Below are 20,256 nucleotides of genomic sequence, written 5' to 3' on the forward strand. Positions count from 1 at the left end.
GTTGTGTCTGTGTGTGCAGGACTTTATCTGCTGCACAAGGCCTTTTGTGCAGCGGCTGCATGGTTTTGATAACTCAAGGAGAGACACAGATGTTGTCCCCTTCAGTGTCATAACAGGGAGCTCAGTGAAGCTGTGCAGGATGTCCTTGTACCTGCCAGGAAAGTGCTGGGCCATGCCTATGCTTCTATTCCTTCCCTTTTGCAAAATAAGATTTCTAGATAGAAAGTTGATAATTGATTTCACATCACATGTTCCCATGAGCCAATATCTCTGAAATTACAAATATCTGTGAAATTATAAATCCCTGGTTTCTCAATGTAAGGGCCTGATTATCTATTTAGATATAAGAGGTCTGAATCCACAAGAGGAGGCTGTGTGGGGTTTCAAACAAACCCAGGGTGAAGAACAGGTGCTTGGCACATTCCCTGCTGCTCATCTTTAGTTCTTTGGCTATGATGTTAACTGAGATGGTTGGAATTTAAAGTATCCTAGGAATTTTTGTCTTGGCTATCTCTGACCTTTTCCTCCGCTTCAGTGTCTGGCATGCAGTTGTTTGCCTCCTACTGATGCCTGTGATCAGTCACGTTGGGGATTTTATTACCCTTTGAAACCCTTCTCCCCTCCCTGCCCTGCCCTGCCCTCCATCTCCCTGCCAGCTGCGTGGCTCCTGAGTGCTCAGGGCTGTTCATTTCCTCTGCTTTTCTCATTTGTATTTTCTACGTAATTTTCCCATTTTATTTTTTAAATTAAATTAAAAAAGCCAATAGCTTGCTGTAGTTAAAGTCTGGATGTTGTACAGTAACCTATATACCCTGTCATCTATCCTGATTACACATCTTTCTCATCCTTTTTTAAGGCTAGTGAAAAGATCCATTAACTTTGATGTAAGGCTTAGATGTGGCGTGCAATTGAATGCAATTTGTTTGCTCCCTATTTTCATGATACTAATTTCCTCCCAGGCTTCTACCATTTCACCTCTTGTTGATTTTGGCCTTTTTTCCTGTATTTGTTAGAGATTAGGTTCAACTCACATGACTTCAGCCTCTCAGTTCAGGAAGGACCTCAGAGAACTCTGAAAGAGTCCAGCGCAGAGCCACAAAGATGCTGAAGAGGTTGGAACATCTCCCTGCTGAGGAAGGGCTGAGGGAGCTGGGGCTCTATAGCTTGGAGAAGAGGAGCCTGAGGGATGCCCTCATTCATGTTGATAAAGATGTGAAGGGCAGTGTGAGGAGGATGGAGCCAGGCTCTGCTCAGTGATGTCCAATGATGGGACAAAGGGCAATGGGTGCAAGCTGGAGCAGAAGAAGTGCCACACGAATAGAAGGGAAAACTTTTTCCCTGAGAGTGTCGCAGAGCCTGGAGCAGGCTGCCTAGAGAAGTTGTGGAGTCTCCTTCTCTGGAGACATTTCAAAGCTGCCTGTATATGTTCCTGTGTGACCTGCCCTGGGTGATCCTGCTCTAGCAGGGAGGTTGAACTGGATAATCTTTTGAGGTCCTTCCCAACCCCTAACATTCTGTGATTCTGTGTGATTCTTGGTTTTACTACGAGTTGCCTAATTTCACCATAAGCTGTTGTCTCTTTTTACAGATTTCTTGCCACCAACATTTAGTTTGCTTCATGGTTTATAACATTCATCTTAATGGACCGTCAAGCTGGTGTTCTGCTGCAGAGATTTATTTATTTTTCACTGATGTTTATACTGGAAGGATGTTTTACTGGCTGACTGTTTTTATATCAGTGACATAGCATTTCACAGGCAGCCTTTCACAAACTTCACCCATCTAAGTGGGCAGAGTTTCAGAATACATCAAACATCATTCCTAAACTGAAATTTAATCACAAAATGGAAATCTTTTATGCTATCCCTTAGACAACTTAAAAATGTTGTTTTCTTTCTCCTGCTATTGTCTCTGATGTATTTTGAACATCAGAGATTTTCTTCTGGGAAACAGAAAAGAAAGTGATCTGTTATAGTATTTTTTCTTCATTTGCTTGCTGTGTGAGATTGCTGCTGCTCTGGTGATGTAAGAGCAGTGTGTTATGTTGTGGATGTACAGTTGGGTGGGCATAAGGGAGGAGCACTTTACAACGAGAGTGGTAAAATACTGGAACAGGCTGCCCAGGGATGTGGTTGAAGCCCCATCCCAGGATACGTTGAAGGTCAGACTAGATGTGGCCCTGGGCAGCCTGATCTAGTTGGAGGTGTTCCTGCTGACTGCAGGGGCATGGGACAAGATGACCTTTGAGGGTCCCTTCCAACCCAATGCAGTCTGTGAATCTATACTTTTGCAAACAAGACTTTTGCATCTTAAGAAAATGATAATTCAGAAAACCCTCACTGCCATGTGAAAGAGTAACAGGTATAAAATTATCTTGGTCAACTTAATAAATCACATAAACCCATTTGAATTGCCATGACCAGGTCTTGCTTTCGATTATTTAGTGACAGATTCTATGTAAATGGAATTGCTTCAAGGAGCTTTTCCATTGGTGAAAATGAGAGCACAGTTTAATCCTCAGTGTTTGACTAGAGAGATACATTTACTTACTATTATTTTCCTTCAATCATTTTGTTTTCAGTCACTTGCAAGTTTGTCTAGATTAAATATTAGGGCTGAAGAGTTTTGTGATTGCACCGGGTCTTTCTTTAAAAAAAATCAACTAAAACTATTTTGTGTTTAACAAGAAGTTTCATTCCTTATCCTTTATGGCAGAAGTTGGTCCCTCCCACTTGTCGTGTGCATCTTTTCTTATCTTCATGGACAAAAGGTTCAAATTTTGCCAAGTTAAAATCTCTAGATGCTTTTTACAGCTGGAAACTATTTTCTATCTCGTTGCCTACCAAGCTCACTTGGATCTTAACGTTTCTCCTTGCACAGAGCTAGACTGAGCCTGCACCTTTATTCTAGGTTTTTCTTGGGCTATATTTAGCAAAAATATATTTCCTCCATGACTATTTCACCCTCCCAGGGGAGAGAACAGTGGTCTCCTGCCCAGCTCTGTATTAAATGTTGACAGAAGCAATGTAAAATTCCCTATGAAAGTCAGGAAAAGTTAAAGGAAAAAAGGCTACATGCAAGGGCTACTGAAAGCAATCCAAAGGGGATACACTTGGTAAGTCAGAGGTTGTGCTTTGTCAGTGGACAAAGTAAATAAGCTATCAGCCTGCCAGTTCTTTTCTGAAGGCCACAAGGAAAGACATTGTGAGGGGAGTTCATGACAACAGTGTGGCAGCTGCTGAGTTGAGAAGAGTGAACCAGATATCAGCCCTTCTCCCTGTGTCCCTGCAGTCACCACTCATCACCTTCCTGAGAGAGGATCTGGTAAGAGTAGGTCTTTGAGAGGACATGAGCACAACCCAGCTTCAGATGTGTCTTGAACATCATCGAACCCTTCTAGTACCAGATACACATCTAGCACAGATTCAGGGCAAAGGGGAGTTTGTGTGGGGGGGGGAAGAATAATGTCTGCATCAGCAACTTGTGGACTTCAGAGTTCAAGATTTAATTTAAGTGAGCTCACTGCCCTTATCTGCCAAACTACATGCTGGATCCTGTGGAGCTGCAGCAATGGGAAGAAAACATGAGCTGTATGCCTTGGGTTAGGACAAGTGGAATACATTTGGAGAAGAGGGGTGGTCTAGTCCATGGGTGATGCTGTCCAGAGTAGTTGGAAAATCTCTCTGCATCTGTTTACATTTCAGCTGCTACATGCTGGAAGGAATTTTTTTGTTATCTCTTCCCTTTATTTTGAGGGGAGGGAAGGAAAGGAGAGAATAAATACTTAACCTTCCAATTTCTTGTGTTTTTTTTTTAATTTAATGTAATTTTATTTTATTTTATTTTATTTTATTTTATTTTATTTTATTTTATATACTTCAGTGTCAGACTAGAAGAGCATCCTCATGAAAAAAAGAAAAAAAATTTAAAAAGAGAATTTGCCCTTCTCCTCTTCTGATGTTTCTGTGACCCTTAGACATAGATGAGAGGATGGGAATTTTAGTTTAAATTACTTGGAGTAGTGACAGAGCTGTAATGCACCTTATAAGGGTAGTAATTTTATAATAGAAAAGTGCAGGATTCTTCTGTGGGCCCTGGGAAAAGGGCCTTGAAGAAATCTGAAGCTTGAAGTCCCAGGACTATCATAGAATCTATGACCCTATGGTTGTGTAAGGGGATGGCAGCCTAACCCAGTAAAGTCTTCTTTCAACTGACTTTTAGAAGAAGTCTATGAGCAAACTATCTCCATATTCTTAGCAGCTTTTGTTTCAGGACTAGGTTATCTACTCCAAAAGAGAGCCTGAGACTGAATTAATGTGATGTGGTTTGAACCATCAGGGAATGGTGTAGCCAGGGTCTATACTCCAATAGCCAGAGGAGCAATTCTTTTTCACCTTTCCTTATTTGAATTCTTGTTTGAACACTTAGCTGGACGGATTCTGATATGCTAAAGTAGCAGTGACAGTAATAATGTCACATGCATCTGTGACTACATTAGGTATTGGAAGTTTATGTGAAGTAGGTGTTTAGACAAGTTGTCCCATGACCAACAGCTATAACCAAATATTGTTTCTTGTTGGCTGCATCCATTATGTTGAAGTAAAGCAATTCCCTGTTGTCTGTCCCCATATTGCAATGCCCTCAGGAATCTCTCATCCCTGCTGTGATTTTGCATTGCCTATGCTAGCAGTGTAAAATCATTTGCTGCAGCTGATTTGGAGTGATGCATGGACAGATTGCTTAGCAAACTGAACATAAAATGGATGGGCTCTTCCTGATTGTCCCTCATTTGGGCACTTAAGTTTTTCTGCTGCTCATCTGTCTCTTTCAAGAAAAGATGGAATTTAATATCCCTGAGATGTCTGCTCTCCTCAGGTTCCATTGCAATTAGTTAGTTGGTGGAGGAGAGGGGAACTCAATGACAGACAGGAAAAGCATGAGCTGCAAGTCTAATTTTCTTAGAAACCCAAGATGTACAAATGCTATCAAGTTAAAGTAATCAAAACATTCTCCAATCCACTGACTGCTTCTGAGCAAATCAGTGTTATATTTTCAGATGTTCTTGGGTTTAGATTTTGGACTGGCTGTTAGACAGCTGTTTAAAATGCAGTACAAAATGCAACTCTGCTTACACTTTTTTTATTACAAACAAATGCTAAGCAGAAGCCATCTATATCTTCCACTCTTTATGTGGTGCTGCAGTTGTCCAGCTCCTATAATCACATCCTAGACATTGTAAGTCCTGTTCAATGTCTGCATTTTGTGCCATCATTTTGTACCATTGAAGCTAACCTTTAAAATGGGGGTCATTGTTCTGAACATTCAGAGTCAATACAATTCAGAAATGTTGAAGATGGAGCATAAATTTTTCATTTGCTCAACAACCTTGTTTGCAGTTAATCTTCAAGTCTCATGGGTCAAACAGTTTCTGCTAACTTACATATCATTTCCTGGGCTGCATCCAAAGGAGTGTGGACAGCAGGGCAAGAGAGGGGATTCTGCTTCTGGACTCTGCTCTGCTGAGACCCCATCTCCAATACTGCCTCCAGTTCTTCTGTCCCCAGCATAAGAAGGACACAGAGCTGCTGGAGTGAGTCCAGAGGAGCTCACAAAGATGATCCAAGGGCTGGAGCACCTCTGCTATGAGGACTGGCTGAGGGAGCTGGGGTTTGTTCAGCCTAGAGAAGAGAAGACTCTGGGAGGACCTTAGAGCTGCCTTCCAATACCTGAAGGGATGCTCCAGGCAGGCTGCAGAGGGACTTTTCATGAGGGTGTCTAGAGACAGGACAAGGGGAAAAGGTTTGAAGCTGAGGGAGGATAGTTTTGGATTGTTGTTGAGTTGGTGAGGAGGTTGGTGAGATTCTGGAATAGGTTGCCCAGGGAGGTTGTGGATGCCTCCTCCCTGGGAGTGTTGTGTTAAAGACCTTGAGCAGCTGAGTGTTGTTGAGAGGCATCTCTGCCCATGGCAGGGAGGTTGGAGTGGGTGATCTCTTAAGGTCCCTTCCACCTGAGCCATTCTAGGATTCTTTGATTCTGTGTGCTGCAGTCAGTCACACTGAAGTAAACAGCATTTCATGAAGCAGACACTAGTGAGGTGTTGCCCCATGGTTTTCGTTCTTTATGGTGGTTTCTACTTATCCGTAGCTCCAGTGACAGCTCTCTGGAAGGGGAGGTGCACAAACACTGTTAGTACCACTCTGCACTCACAGAAAGGCAGAAAAGCTTGCTGAGGGGCAGCTGCAGCTTGTGTAACCCTTGCATGCTGGCCAGGGTGTGTGTAGCTCTCATCCCTGCAGCAGTGGCTTTCTGTTGTGTGTCACTGGGAGATTTACCTGAAGAAGGCTGCAGAACGGAGCCAGGGTTTTTATCACACAGATTTTACTTTTACTTAGTTTTCAGGACATGTAAGTCTCTTTCCTTTGAATAATACATAAAGTCTTCAAACAGGCAATGTGACCTAATCTGCTGAATGATCTCATGCTTTGTCAGATGTAAAATATTATCCAAAGTGAATGAAATGTGGTGGTTTGAAGTTTTGAAAAGATGTCTTTGGAATGTATGAACATATTTGTTTCATCTTCCACATGTAACCCAAATAAAGAGCCCATTATGATGTACTCCACATAGTATACAGTTCATTATGTTCAGCAACATGTCTCTCCCTTCTTGTATTAAAGCAAAGTATTCTCTTTCATCTCTGTTCCTGATAAAGACCTGCCACCTTTTACTGCTTAATAATTGAAGGCAACCTACTACCAAAGCATAGTGTTGGATGGCTGCCTGCACCAATGATATGAAAAAGAATCAAGTGATTATTTTTGATGGCTTTAGAAGTTATTAAACTGAAGACACTATGTCAGGACTTCAGGAATCTTTTAACTCTGCCACCGACTTACAAAAAGAAACCCTGGCCTTGCTAAGCTTAATAGTGACTTCTACATCACTATAAGCTCTACTTCAGTCATCAATTCTCTCAGTTTCACAGTTTCTCAAGGAAATAATAAGTTAAGATTGCTATTATTTTCTGTTTTGCAGATAAGCTAATACAATTTCATTAATTAGTCAATGGGACTACAGGACAAGATCAATTTCTCTGTCAGAATCACGTAGCACCTTTCTGTTGATATACGTAGCTGAAGCTTCCTCTGCAGTTCCTGTAGAACTGGCACACTTTTGCCAGTTATGCAAATGTGTTTATATAGGTTTGAAATTCAGACGTGTGCTTATCTTAATCCTTCGTTAGGAATTTCAAAACAAGGTAATTTTCAGAAGTATTTATTTCACATGAATGGATTTTCTGAACGAATGGATTTAGGTAGAACAAAGATTTCCCATCCCCGGTACTGCATCCAGTTCTGGTGTCCCCATAATAAGGACACAGAGTTGTTGCCCTCTAGGCTGCATGAGGGCACTGCCAGCTCATGGTGAGCTTCTCATCAGTCTCTTTCTTCAGAGCTACTCTCAACCCTGGATTTGTGCCTGGGATTGTCCCAGCCCAGATGCCGCACTTTGACTTGTTGAACCTCATGCAGTTAGCGCTCGCCCATTTCTCAAGCCTCTCAGGATCCTTCTGGATGGATCCCTTCCCTCAAGTGAGTCCAGTGCACCACACGGCTAGGTGTCATCTGCAACCTTGCTGAGTTGTCCTCAATGCCACTGCCCACGTTGCTGAGAAAGATGTTTTTCTCTCAGTAGTTTATCTATTGATGACAGAGCTCACCCAACACACGTTTTACCTGCTGATCACCGTGTCAGCCTAAGAGAAAACATTTGCCTGTGTGCTGTTAAGGTATCAAGTGCACATACACATGTGCAAAGTATTAAAGTGAAATACCAAACATGCAGAGAGCACAAAGTTCTGAATTCTAAATTCTGCTGTCCTATTGTTGGCCCCAAATCATCTTCTGGTACATCAGCAGTTTTCAGAAGGAAGTTTGGTGCAATTGCATCACAAAAAGTGCTGCATTTATCATTTTCTGACCCTGCTTAACATGTTGTTCAAACCAGAAGATATTAGCTCCAACTAGGAAATCAAATATGTTTTGGTTTTAAAAAGTAACAATTTTACACAAATAGGCTTTGGGTTAATATCTCACGGATAAGCTTGTTTTCAGAGAAGATTAATTGCAGAATTACATAATGTTGTTAGTAAGCAATTAAAATTCAACTGAGCCTTAAAATTTAGGCCTTAGGGAGCCCTGGTCGAATTCACACATATTTCAAAAATAAAAGTACCAACTGCTTCCAAAGTGCCATTCTATGCCATGCATATTTAAAAGTTTTCTCTTAAATGATCCATTTAACCTTGCTTTAGGGATTTTTGGAATCCTGTTGTAGCTTACTGACTTTGGAAATAGCAAAAAGATGCTTCATCCTCCACAACCAGCCTTAGGTTTTATTATGCTCAGTGCATTCCTCCAATGGCACATTTTCCTTTCTTCACACCTAGTAATGGCTCCCATCCTTCCACACCTTTTGTGACTGTAGAGAAAACAGAAGGAAAATTATGGAGTGCAAAGTAGATGGAGACCTGTAGCACCATTGGGGAAGTTAAAGTTGGCCAGAGAAGAGGTCAGATGAGGCTATGCCTCGGGAAAGGGTGATAATGTCAGTTTTAAGTGAGATTGAGGAGCATGACAGAGTTGTTGCTCAAGAACAGTATTGGAAAGTGACACTGCCCTGATTTGTTCCAGGAAAGTTGCAGTCTGCAATGTTATAGCTCCAAAAGCCTCTGAGTCATCTTCCAGGGAGCTTTGTGTTTAGACCAATAACAAATTTTCCTCTTATAGCTTCATGCATCATGTTCAGCAACCTCTAGTCTGGCTTCTCTACAGTCCAGGGAGCCCAGCAGGGCTGATGGCCAGGGAGGAGGAATTGCTGCAGAGGGAATTTTGATAACTTGAAGTGTTCCACACAATTCACAAAGTACAATAAGGGGTCTGGAAGTTTGAGGGCTAGAGCTGGCTGTTAGTCACTGATCTCCAGAGGGTGAGTGCTCCCTGTTGTACCTGTCCACCTCTATGGAGCAGGGTCTGTCCTGTGGTATAGCACTGCCCCTGCTCTCCTCCCCATTAAACTGCTGTTATCACCCTTTCTTTTGGCAAAGCCTCAGCTTAACCCTTGCTTTTTTGCTGGCCACACTGCTGGGTTTAGCTTTCTTCCTTTACCAGTCAGATTACCATAAATGATTGTGCTGCTGGCCAAAAGGAGCTTTCTGTTGACAGAGCTGTGCATTTATGACTCATTAGAGAAGTGGGATTATAATCCTGCACCAAAATCTGACACTGCAGCAACATGATAAAGTTCCTCCAATGGTACTCACTGTTGTATCTGAAGACTGAGTGCAGTTATTGAATGTACAAGTTGTAATTTGCTGAGTTGAGTTGTGGATTTCAATAAAAAACAGGGAAAATTTGTAATACGTGGTCTAGGCTGGGGGTTTATTGCTTATCTCACTACAAAAGTGGCCATGCCATGGCAGAGATGAACCTGAAACAAAGCAAAATCTGGTGGGTGTGCAAATGGAGCCAGAGGACACTGTGAAGTGCCATAAAAATGCTGACAGCTGGGAAAAATCAAGTTGAAGCTATTTCAAGATAGGGAAAAAAAAAGGATAGTGGTTTTTTTTCTCAATCAGGAGAACAAGGCCCACATCTGTTTGGGTGATACAAGACAACACTGCTGCCGATTATTATGACAGCTTCGAGTAGTTTGGTAAGGCTGAACAGCAAAGTGTATTGAGATATTTGTCTGAGGTACAAAACCAGTATGGTTCTCATACTGTCACAAAAACATCTCCCTAAGACAAGGTGCAGGGTGACACTGATGCGTTTATAGTGAAGAGAAGACTCCAAAGGACCTTTAGAGCTACCTTCCAATACCTGAAGGGATCCTGCAGGAAGGCTGCAGAGGGACTTTGCATGAGGGTGTCTAGAGACAGGACAAGGGGAAGTGGTTTGAAGCTGAGGGAGAGCAGGGTCAGACTGGATCAGAGGAAGAATTTCTTCAATACGAGGGTGGTCTGACTCTGGAACTGGCTGGGGCTGCCTCCTCCCTGGGGTGTTGAAGGCCAGGTTGGATGAGGCCTTGAGCAGCTGAATCTAGTTGAGAGGTGTCCCTGCCCATGATGGGGAGATTGGAGCAGATGATTTCTGAGGTCCCTTTCTACCTGAGCCATTCTAGGATTCTATGATTGTGGTTGAAAGGAATGAACGTTTCTGCCCATTGCACCCCTCAGAAAAGGGCAACACTAATTGTCACGAGGCAACAGCCAGCTAGTGTTTCCCATGTCACATTCAAGCACTTCCAGATCTACACAGAACTAAAAGTTCTAATTTACAGCTAAATATATATATGTGTGTGTGTATAAACTATGTATTTATTAATTTTAGTTGTGGCTAAAGGCCATGATTAAAGATCAATATCTTCTTGCCTGAAGGACTTCACATGAAAATGAAAGGACAGTTTTTGTCCACAGACTGGCTGAGTGAAATCCAATTAAAACATTTCCCCATCATGAACTATAAGTATGATTAAGCAATGCCTTGAAATAAACTTAATGAAAACATTCTCCATCATTTCCAATTGTGTTTTTCCAATTAAATCAGGACATAACCTATTTGACAATTAGCATGCAGTGATGGCTGTCCCTAGTGGGAAATAAATATCAGTTTGACTTTGCTATGATGAAAGCTTTTATTTTTTAGCCATTCAGGCATGCACATGTTCAGAACCAGGCTGATACCAGATATGTCCGACTAGAAATCTGACTGGTGTGGGATATTTTCTGTGGGCAAAGCTCAATACAAAGGAAAGGGGACAAGGGACAATGTTTTCAAGGGGGTTGAGCTGCATGGGAAATACTCCATGTGTTAGCAACTGAAATCGCAAGGCAGAGTGCTGAATGACACAGGGTGGCAGCACAGCTCAGCAATCCTGGTGTCTGCCCATTGTAAGAAAAATCAACACCCAGTTCTTGCAGAAATTTGTGATTTTTTTGTTGTTGTTGTTGGGGCTATTTTATCCATGCTTTATTGTCAACATGTGATCATTTTCCTTGAAGATTCTTCACCTTAAGATGGATTGGAGTCAAGCTAATTTCCTATGGCTCAGTCTAGCGCTAAATGAAATCTTAAGTGGGTGAAGAAAGAAGCTCCTAGAGAATGCCTGTTCTGGAATGGGTAAAGTTAGATGTCTCAGGTGAAATCCTGGTATTGTTGAAATCAGATGAGTGGTTCATGACTGACTTTAATGGGACCTGGATTTCAATGCCAGGTTGGGATTTTCAGGAGATCAAGGGAAATGACACTAAAAATCAGGCCTTTAAATCATTTAGTCACTTAGGTGTGAAGACAGCATTGCAGAGGAGTAATGTACCTTGCTTGAAAATCCTAATCCCAAATCCACAGTTAGCCACTTGCCTGACTGACCTTGCTTATAGGGTGTTTGCCTGTTTGCACCCCCTGTTGATTTAATGCAAATGTATTGGGCAATTGTGTAGCTTTCCCTGTAGCCAACATTATTATTGGACTTTCTGTACTTTAAAGGATTTCAGTTTACAAATTTGATACATTCTTTTCATCTGCTTCTATTTCTCTTGTGTAATGATATCCACAAGATAAAATTAAGCTATCCTTTCCAGCAGAAGTGAACTTAATATCTGTTTCTCCCTAATGAGTATACAATCATTCAGGTTAATTTCTGTATTCATATCAACTGCCTCATGCCTCTGGGTTTCCATCTCACAAAGGCTTCTCAAGGTTAAGGATGCCAGATTTTCCTTTACAGTCACATGAAATTACATCCATGTTTAAGGTGCATATTAACAAGATCAAGGGCCTTAGGTAATACACTGTGAGATATTTCTTGAAATTCTCTGACTCAGTGGGGTATGATCAAAGAATTATGACCTTGCATTTTCTTGTTACCATGTCAGCATTGCTTTAATTTGATCTATTGTATTTATTTTCTCAGCAACAAAAATCTCATTTAATAATAATCCCAAAGAAGAATAATAAAAATGGGGGTTTGTTTCATTTGCTTAGTCATATGTTCTTTTGTGTGCATTCAGCTCTTGTCCATCCTGAAAGAATCTATGGTAAGTGGAGAAGCAATGAAATTATGACATCTCAAGAGAAAAGAGGTTGAAATCTGAACAAATGAGAGAAGAAAGGATTTTTAGCCACTCTTTTTCACCCATTTTGACTGAGATTTACTGAACAGCAATGTCAACTAAATGTTACACGAGGAAATAGATTTGACTTTCTTGATATGGCTAACACTGAAAACAGGTGCTTCCTTTTTTTTCAATTTCTTGTCTTTTGAACAGAAAACCCAAAACACTTCCTCCATCCTTTAAATGCTGCAGTGAAGATAAAGGTCAAGTGTTTTATCTTCATATAAAGATGATTACAATAATCTCCTTACACATTCCCTTCAAAAAGCTGACTTTTCAGTGCCCTCTGTATCTTTCTAGCAGTCCTTCTTTGCTTCTGGACATCCTTGTTCCATTCTCCTTTACGGGGAATGCATCTAAGCACCTTGCTTTGGTCCAAATGACTGCATGTAGCACCTGCTGTAATTAGATGCAGTGAAGATAATAAACAAAACCTTAGCTGTAGCAGGAAGAATTCTGCAATGAGTTAAGGCTTTCTGTGTCAATGTCAGAAGGAGGAAGGACATTTAAGCAGCATACATTATGCAGCTCTAAACATTTCCTTGAATATACATTCTGAGCACATAGGCCTTATGATAGAGGTTGTAAGGGGATTTTTAACTTGTACTCCCCAGGGTCTCATCCTGCAATGCGGTGTTGAAAGGCTGCAACTCCTGAAATCATGAAAGTGGTGGCAAAATATTAGCTAATTTAAATTACCATGGATCCATTGAAGTCTTTCTCCTGATTTCAGTAACAGTTTACTCCAGCAAAATTCCTGCTCCTTAGAAGAAGGAATTTAACATTTCCAGAAGCCCTCTACAGGACCAGATCCCATTACAGAATCAGATTTCTTCCCCTTTACACTGCTTGGAGACCCCACCTCCAATACTGCATCCAGTTCTGGTGTCCCCATCAGAAGAATGACACAGAGCTGTTGGAGCAAGTCCAGAGGAGGGCTGGAGCACCTCTGCCATGAGGATAGGCTGAGGGAGCTGGGGGGAGAAGACTCTGGGCAGACCTTAGACCTGCCTTCCAATACCTGAAGTGATCCAACAGGAAGGCTGGAGAGGAACTTTCATGAGGGTATCTAGAGACAGGACAAGGGGGAATGGTTTGAAGCTGAGGGAGAGCAGGGGTAGACTGGATCTTAGGAAGAAGTTCTTCAGTAGGAGGGTGGTGAGACTCTGGAATAGGCTGCCCAGGGAGGTTGTGGCTGCCTCCTCCATAGGGGTGCTGAAGGCCAGATGGTTGATACCTTGAGCAGCTGAGTCTAGTTGAGAGGTGTCCATGGTGGGGAGGTTGGAGTGGATGACCTCTGAGGTCCCTTCCAACCTAAGCCATTCTACAATTTCATGATTCTATGAACATCAGACATCAGCACCATGAGCCATATTCCCAAGGGACAGCTGAAATTCCATACATCTCGGACATCTGTAGGAATTCTGGTGCTAAGCAAGCAAGCTGCATAATTCAAAGAGAGGAAAAAACCTGAGCAGTAACTACTTTGCTAGGAATAATAAGGTGGCATCTGAATATCTGTAGGTCTAATCCTCTCATATTCTGATGTTCTCAGATTAGGCAGTAGATGAATTTTTAAAGCAGCCAAGATAGCTAGGGACAATTATATCTAAATTTTCCTCTTTTTTAGATTTTATGTTAAAGAATGGTTGATCATTAAAGAATTGCTCAAAATAGGTCCAGCTGTATTATCCTACCCCCCAAGTAAAAGCAGCCAAGATCATCCCAACAGCACATTGCAGCACTGGGGTTTTTATGGAGATGTAAGGTATAAAGGATAAATCTGACAAGTGTCACTATTGCAGTTTGAGCACAGCACCAAAATAGCTCCCTGCCTTCTGGAAAGTAACCCTACATTTTGGAATAGCCTCGACTCAATTCATATCGATCCACCTAAAGAATAATGACCAGCTACACTGCTTCAGTAGAATTAATCCAATCTCTTTCTCTACTTCCCTTGTTGAACCCTCAAGAGAGAATTATAGATTTCTTATACTGTTGTGCTCATTCACTTACCATGTGGCAATGACCTACTTTCTGTTTAACACAGTGAACAGGGGACTCTGAATGTAGACACAGAGCGTGAGTCTTGTGCATGCAGTGTTGTGATTGTCAGAGATAAAATCTGACAACCCATAAATCTTTGATCTTGAAAGGAAATGCTGCTTATTTGCATCTAAGTAGTTGCAAGCAATTGCAGGTAATCCAAATGGAGAATCAAAGCAGGAGAAGCTCTTTTTTGTGGGTAATTACACATTTGAAAATTCCAGGCAAAAAGCAGTTTGGGTTTGATTTGCTCAGGGAGGCACCAGGGATGAATTTGCACAAGTTTACAGAAACAGCTTCTTTTCAACTCTCTGTGACCTTGCCTTTGGTCATTGCAAAAGAAATGCTAATTAATGGAGCACAAAGTGGTATTTATTTGTTCTTTCCAAGTCTCTTACTGGAGATGGATGCAACCTGGAGGGGATGTTGCTATCAGTTATTATAAAAAGCAAATAACATGTCCTCTCAAATGCTACAGTCTGGCACAGGTACTGGAAAGAATAGAAAGGCAGGTAATGAATAACAGAAAGGTTTGGCTGAAAGGCTTGTCAACTGCAATGTAAATATCATACCTCAGAATTACAGGCACTGAAGTGATGTGCTTGACACATCTATGCTGTGCTTTGTGTCACAGCTGTTTTGGTGTAGGGCAAAGCTGTGATAATCCTGTGTGTTTTTATGCCAAGAAGAAAATTTATTTGCTTGAAATGTGGATAATTTGCTAATCCCACTGTCAGTGAGTGATGATGTCACAAAAATCACAAAGTGTTAGGGCTTGGAAGGCACCTCCAGATGTCCTTCATGTGAAGGCTTGGAAGGGTCAAAACATCATAAAAACGGATTTTTGAGATTGGAAAGGTCAGCTTCAAAACAAGAAAATTTTGACTGCAAAACTTTTTTTTTTGCAAGTAAACTTTTCACTGGATGATTATTCTTTCTTACATGGCAGTCTGGCTTTCTATAGGAAGGTTGTTTTAAAATAAAAATCAATATTTTGCTCAGAAGCACTGGGCAATACTTTGTGACACAGACAGGACTTCCTTTCAGTTTTCCCCTCACTGAAATTCCTCAAAAAGAACATGGACTGTGGGACCCACAGATTTTGACTGGCTTCATATTGTAAGGTAGATTCTCGTATTTTTTCTTTTCTGTTAGCATTCCTGAAGTGTCTTCCTAAGATTTCTGGTGAAGATCTGTGCTGCTCTCTATAGATAAAATAACCAGGCTGGCTTTAGGTAATCAAGACTTACCTATATGAGAGCATTTAGCCAAAGATGGAGTTTAACTACTTGTCCTTGTGTGGGTGTCTTAGTTTTCAGCTGTTGTAAGCTTCTGAATCACGGCTGCTTGACTGTGGATGTATACGAAAAATTTGTAAGTCAGAATTCCCTTTATTTTCTACTGCAATTGTTTGAGAAATGTGGCTTGGGTTTTTTCTTTTTTTTTTTTTTTTCTATCTATGAAAAAAGAAAAGAACTATGAAACTGAAAATAAAACTAACTTTGTTTTTTAGACTCCAGGGGGACCTTAGAGCTGCCTTCCAATCCCTAAAGGGATCCTACAGAAAGGCTGCAGAGGGACTTTTCATGAGGGTGTCTAGAGACCAGCCAAAGGGGGAATGGTTTGAAGCTCAGGGAGAGTAGGTCTAGACTGGATTTTAGGAAGAAGTTCTTCAGTACAAGGCTGGTGAGACTCTGAAATATGCTGCCCAGGGAGGTTGTGGCTGCCTCCTCCCTGGGGGTGTTGAAGTCTAGGCTGAATGAGGCCTTGAGCATCCAAGTCTAGTTGAGAGGTGTCCCTGCCCATGGTGGGGAGGTTGGAGGAGATGACCTCTGAGGTCCCTTCCAACCTGAGCCATTCTAGGATTCTATGATAAACTTAAAATATCAACAAAATCCTTATATCTTTACAGTTTCTGGAATATTTTAAAAATTAATTTAATTTTCTTTAAATTGCTGCTTTTCTCAACCTTACCAAAAATGAAGTTTTCTCTTGAAAGTGAAAAAAACCTCTATAATAAATGAAAAGCAATACTGCCAAAAGACCTTTTTGCTGACAGATCCTTAGATACTTTTAATGTGCATATATGACAACACATTTTCAAAAGTTCAGAGCTGTGCCTCTGTAGCTGCTACTTGCCCTATATTATTTGACAACCAAATCTTTTATACTGCATCCCAGAACATGATCAGTCGTTGTTACCGACATCCCAAGTCACGAATACAACTTTGTCTGGTTTTAGGGTGATATTTCTGGGGTAAAGGTGCTGGTTTCCTCATTTTTCACAGTTTGTAATCACAGAATGTTAGGGGTTGGAAGGGACCTCCAAAGATCATCCAATCCAACCCTCTACCAGAGCAGGGTCACCCAGAGCAGGTCACACAGAAACACATCCAGGTTTTTAATGTCTCCAGAGAAGGAAACTCCACAACCTCTGTGGGCAGCCTGCTCCAGGGCTCTGCCACCCTCACAGGAAAGAAAGTTTTCCCTTCTGTTCCCGTGGCACCTCCTCTGCTCCAGCTTGTACCCATTGCCCTGTGTCCAATCATTGGACATCACTGAGCAGAACCTGGCTCTGTCCTCCCCACACTGCACATCTTTATCAACAGGAATGAGGGCACCCCTCAGGCTCCTCTTCTCCAGGCTAAAGAGCCCCAGCTCCCTCAGCCCTTCCTCAGCAGGGAGATGTTCCACTGCCTTCAGCATCTTTGTGGCTCTGCACTGGACTCTTTCATGCAGTTCCCTGCATGAGGGCCCCAAACTGGACACAGTATTCCAGATGTGGCCTCATCAGGGCAGAAGCAGCATGCTTTTCCGCCTTCTCATGACTCAAATACCTAACCAACTTTACTCACTCTGTAAAAGTTAATTAGCAGTTACTGTAACATTCCTTTAAGTTTCTGACAAGCTGTATGTATATAATTATAGTTTTACCTCCTTTCATTCAGCACATTGCATCATCTGAACCTGCATGGGAAATGAGAATTATTGTCTCTGTGTTTTCTAGCGATATTAATGTTCAAAGCCACAGCAAAATGTCCTTCATATAAAGAAGTTTAATCCTAGAGTAATTAGGTTCTTCTTTCATCTGCACTCACAAGGCAGAAAAGGGAGAAGAAAATTTCCAAGCCACTAAAATCATGCAGTCATTGAATAAGTCTTTCCATGACGACTGTGAGTGAACAGATAGACCACAAACTTTATGAAACACTCAAAAAAAAACCCCAAAAAACAATCAAACCCTTCATGTGGTCTAGATGTCAGCAAATATATTTGAAGGTATGTCATGTATGAAATGAATAATGTTGGAAGGGAGACTGCTCCACTCCAGCAGCTTTGTTCATAGTGCTTTCTAGGTTGATTGAAAACAATCAGCTGGAAAGACCTGAGTACACAGGGAAATGGCACAAGTGGCCCTTACTAAGATGTGTAATTTCCCCCTTATTATGTTAATTAAAGAAAATTGCCTTCAATACCACCAAATGATAGATCTATATTGGTTCAATTTAACTAATGTTCCATAGCTGCATAGGCAATCCATGAAAGCAAATAAAAATATATTCAGCTAGAATTTATGGGGAGTGTTCAAGCAAGTCCCCAAAAGGAGGGATGAGGTTTATAGTTCCCCCACTATAGATTCTGCTTTATGCTGGGCAAGAGATTTCCCACCTTCTTTTTCTAATTTCATAGTATAACAATTACTGACTCTCTGATAACTCTGATTTGATGCAGACAACATTGCAAAGTGACAAATGCTGTTTTTCTTCCATGACAAAGAGAAAGCCCATATTGGTTTTTGGTCATAATTCTGTAATTCCACTTCCAAAGAACAAGAAGAAATAAAAGAAAAATCTCTTTAGGTTTATCCCACATTACTCAAGATTCAGTGGGTATCTGTTAAGTTAACATTAATAGAATTTCAATCTAAGCTGCCTTAACCCTGATTTAAAGTGAGTAAAATATGCTGCAACTACATTATACAATGTGGAAAATAAAATAACTGGGGCCAGAACCATGGTTTTATATTTCCTCATTCATTTCCAAACTCCTGTTATATCTTTCTGATATATGTTCATGTCACTTCCATTTGTGTTTTAGGAGACTTGAAAACAGAGCAAAACTTACAGTTATTGAAGTCTGCCCATGTATTTTGAGCACAGAATCATTCTTTATATCAGGTGTAACCTTACTGATTGCAGTGATCACACTTTATGTTCCAGCAGCAGCATTTTCCAAATGCTACTGCAGAAACCTCTCCTTTCTTCTCCAAATGTGGGGAATCGTGAACTTACATAAAAAGAGGTGCAGCACAGCCAGACTGTTCATGCTGTGTGGTGACCTGGTAACTATTGTAGTGTAATGTGGCTAGCCACAGGTGTGCTCTGTGTCAGTGTGTCAGGGCTGGCAGGCATAAAGCCGTTGGAGGGAGCATCCAATTTTTTAGTACGATTCATAGAATCCTAGAATGGCTCAGGTTGGAAGGGACCTCAGAGCTCATCCACTCCAACCTCCCCACCATGGGCAAGGACACCTCTCAACTAGAATTGCATGCTCAAGGCCTCATCCAACCTGGCCTTCAACATCCCCAGGGAGGAGGTAGCCACAACCTCCCTAGGCAGCCTGTTCCAGAGTCTCACCACCCTCATACTGAAGAACTTCTTGCTAAGATCCAGTCTGACCCTGCTCTCCCTGAGCTTCAAACCATTCCCCCTTGTCCTGTCTCTAGACACCCTCATGAAAAGTCTCTCTGCAGCCTTCCTGTAGGATCCTGTCAGATATTGGAAGGCAGCTCTAAGATGCCCCTAGAGTCTTCTCTTCCCTAGGCTGAACACCCCCAGCTCCCTCAGCCTGTCCTCACAGCAGAGGTGCTCCAGCCCTTGGATCATCTTTGTGGCCTCCTCTGGACTCACTCCAACATCTCTGTGTCCTTCCAAGGCCTTGAGTCACCAAGTCTAGTTGAGAGGTGTCCCTGCCCAGTGTGGGGAGGTTGGAGTAGATGATCTCTGAGGTCCCTTCCAACCTGAGCTGTTCTAGGATTCTAGGATTCATTTTGTGCCGGGAGAAGTAAATGATCTTATAATGTCTTTTAGGCCAAATTTTACAAGCTTCCTGATGTTTCTCTCAGAAGAGATCCACCTAATCTCTTACCAAATCTATTTTTAAGATTTCTTACGTTACCTCTCTTGAACTTCATTTGGTGTAAAAGCTACTTCTGATAATGGCATGAAAACAAAGCAGTATCAAGAGAGAAAAACCTGAACTCTTTAGTGAGATGATAGAAATTCATTATTCACAGCTGCATACACACAGATTTGAGTTCTAACAGCCAGCAATTAGTTTAAACAGTAACACCACCAAGGGAAGCATAACTTAGTTAAAATTTACATTTAAATGAGATCATTTGGCGAAATCAAATGCAGAACAATCTGTTATTTTTATATAACATTTCATAGTAGATTTTCTTAGCAAGGTATTCCTCACAATATACTTTTATTACTTGCTGGTCTGAAATTACCATGATACATTTGTATGTGTAGGGGGAAAAAAAAATCACTTACCATTTGTTCATTAACAACCTGATGCAGAAAATTATCTCTGTTGAGGAAAACATATTAACCAAATTTAACTTAACATCCATGCTTGGCCCTGCTACAAGCTAAGCACATACTGAAGTGTTTGTCTGAACATGAATTAAAATTCTAAGTGCATTTAACTTGCTTTCTTCAATCATATTCTCAACCTACAGTGATAGAAACTGTTTCTGTTGTGAAGCTCTTTGAATTTGTCAGCCATTTTTAATTCTTATAACCAGTCAAACAATGATACATCATCCTGTAGCAACACTTTATTGGGATTTTTATGCCAGGGAGAAATCTCTTGAGATGTAATTGTGAACTTTGAAATGAGAACAAAATGAAAATTAGATCTTCCTTCTTCTGGGAAGCTCCTGCATGATAGCCTTCTTTAAGGTCTGAATTTTTGACCAATATTATAGATAAAATTTTCCACAGAATAAAAAGTTTCTATATATAAAT

This window comes from Indicator indicator, chromosome 20 (genome assembly GCF_027791375.1).
Source record: "Indicator indicator isolate 239-I01 chromosome 20, UM_Iind_1.1, whole genome shotgun sequence".
Lineage (NCBI taxonomy): Eukaryota > Metazoa > Chordata > Aves > Piciformes > Indicatoridae > Indicator > Indicator indicator.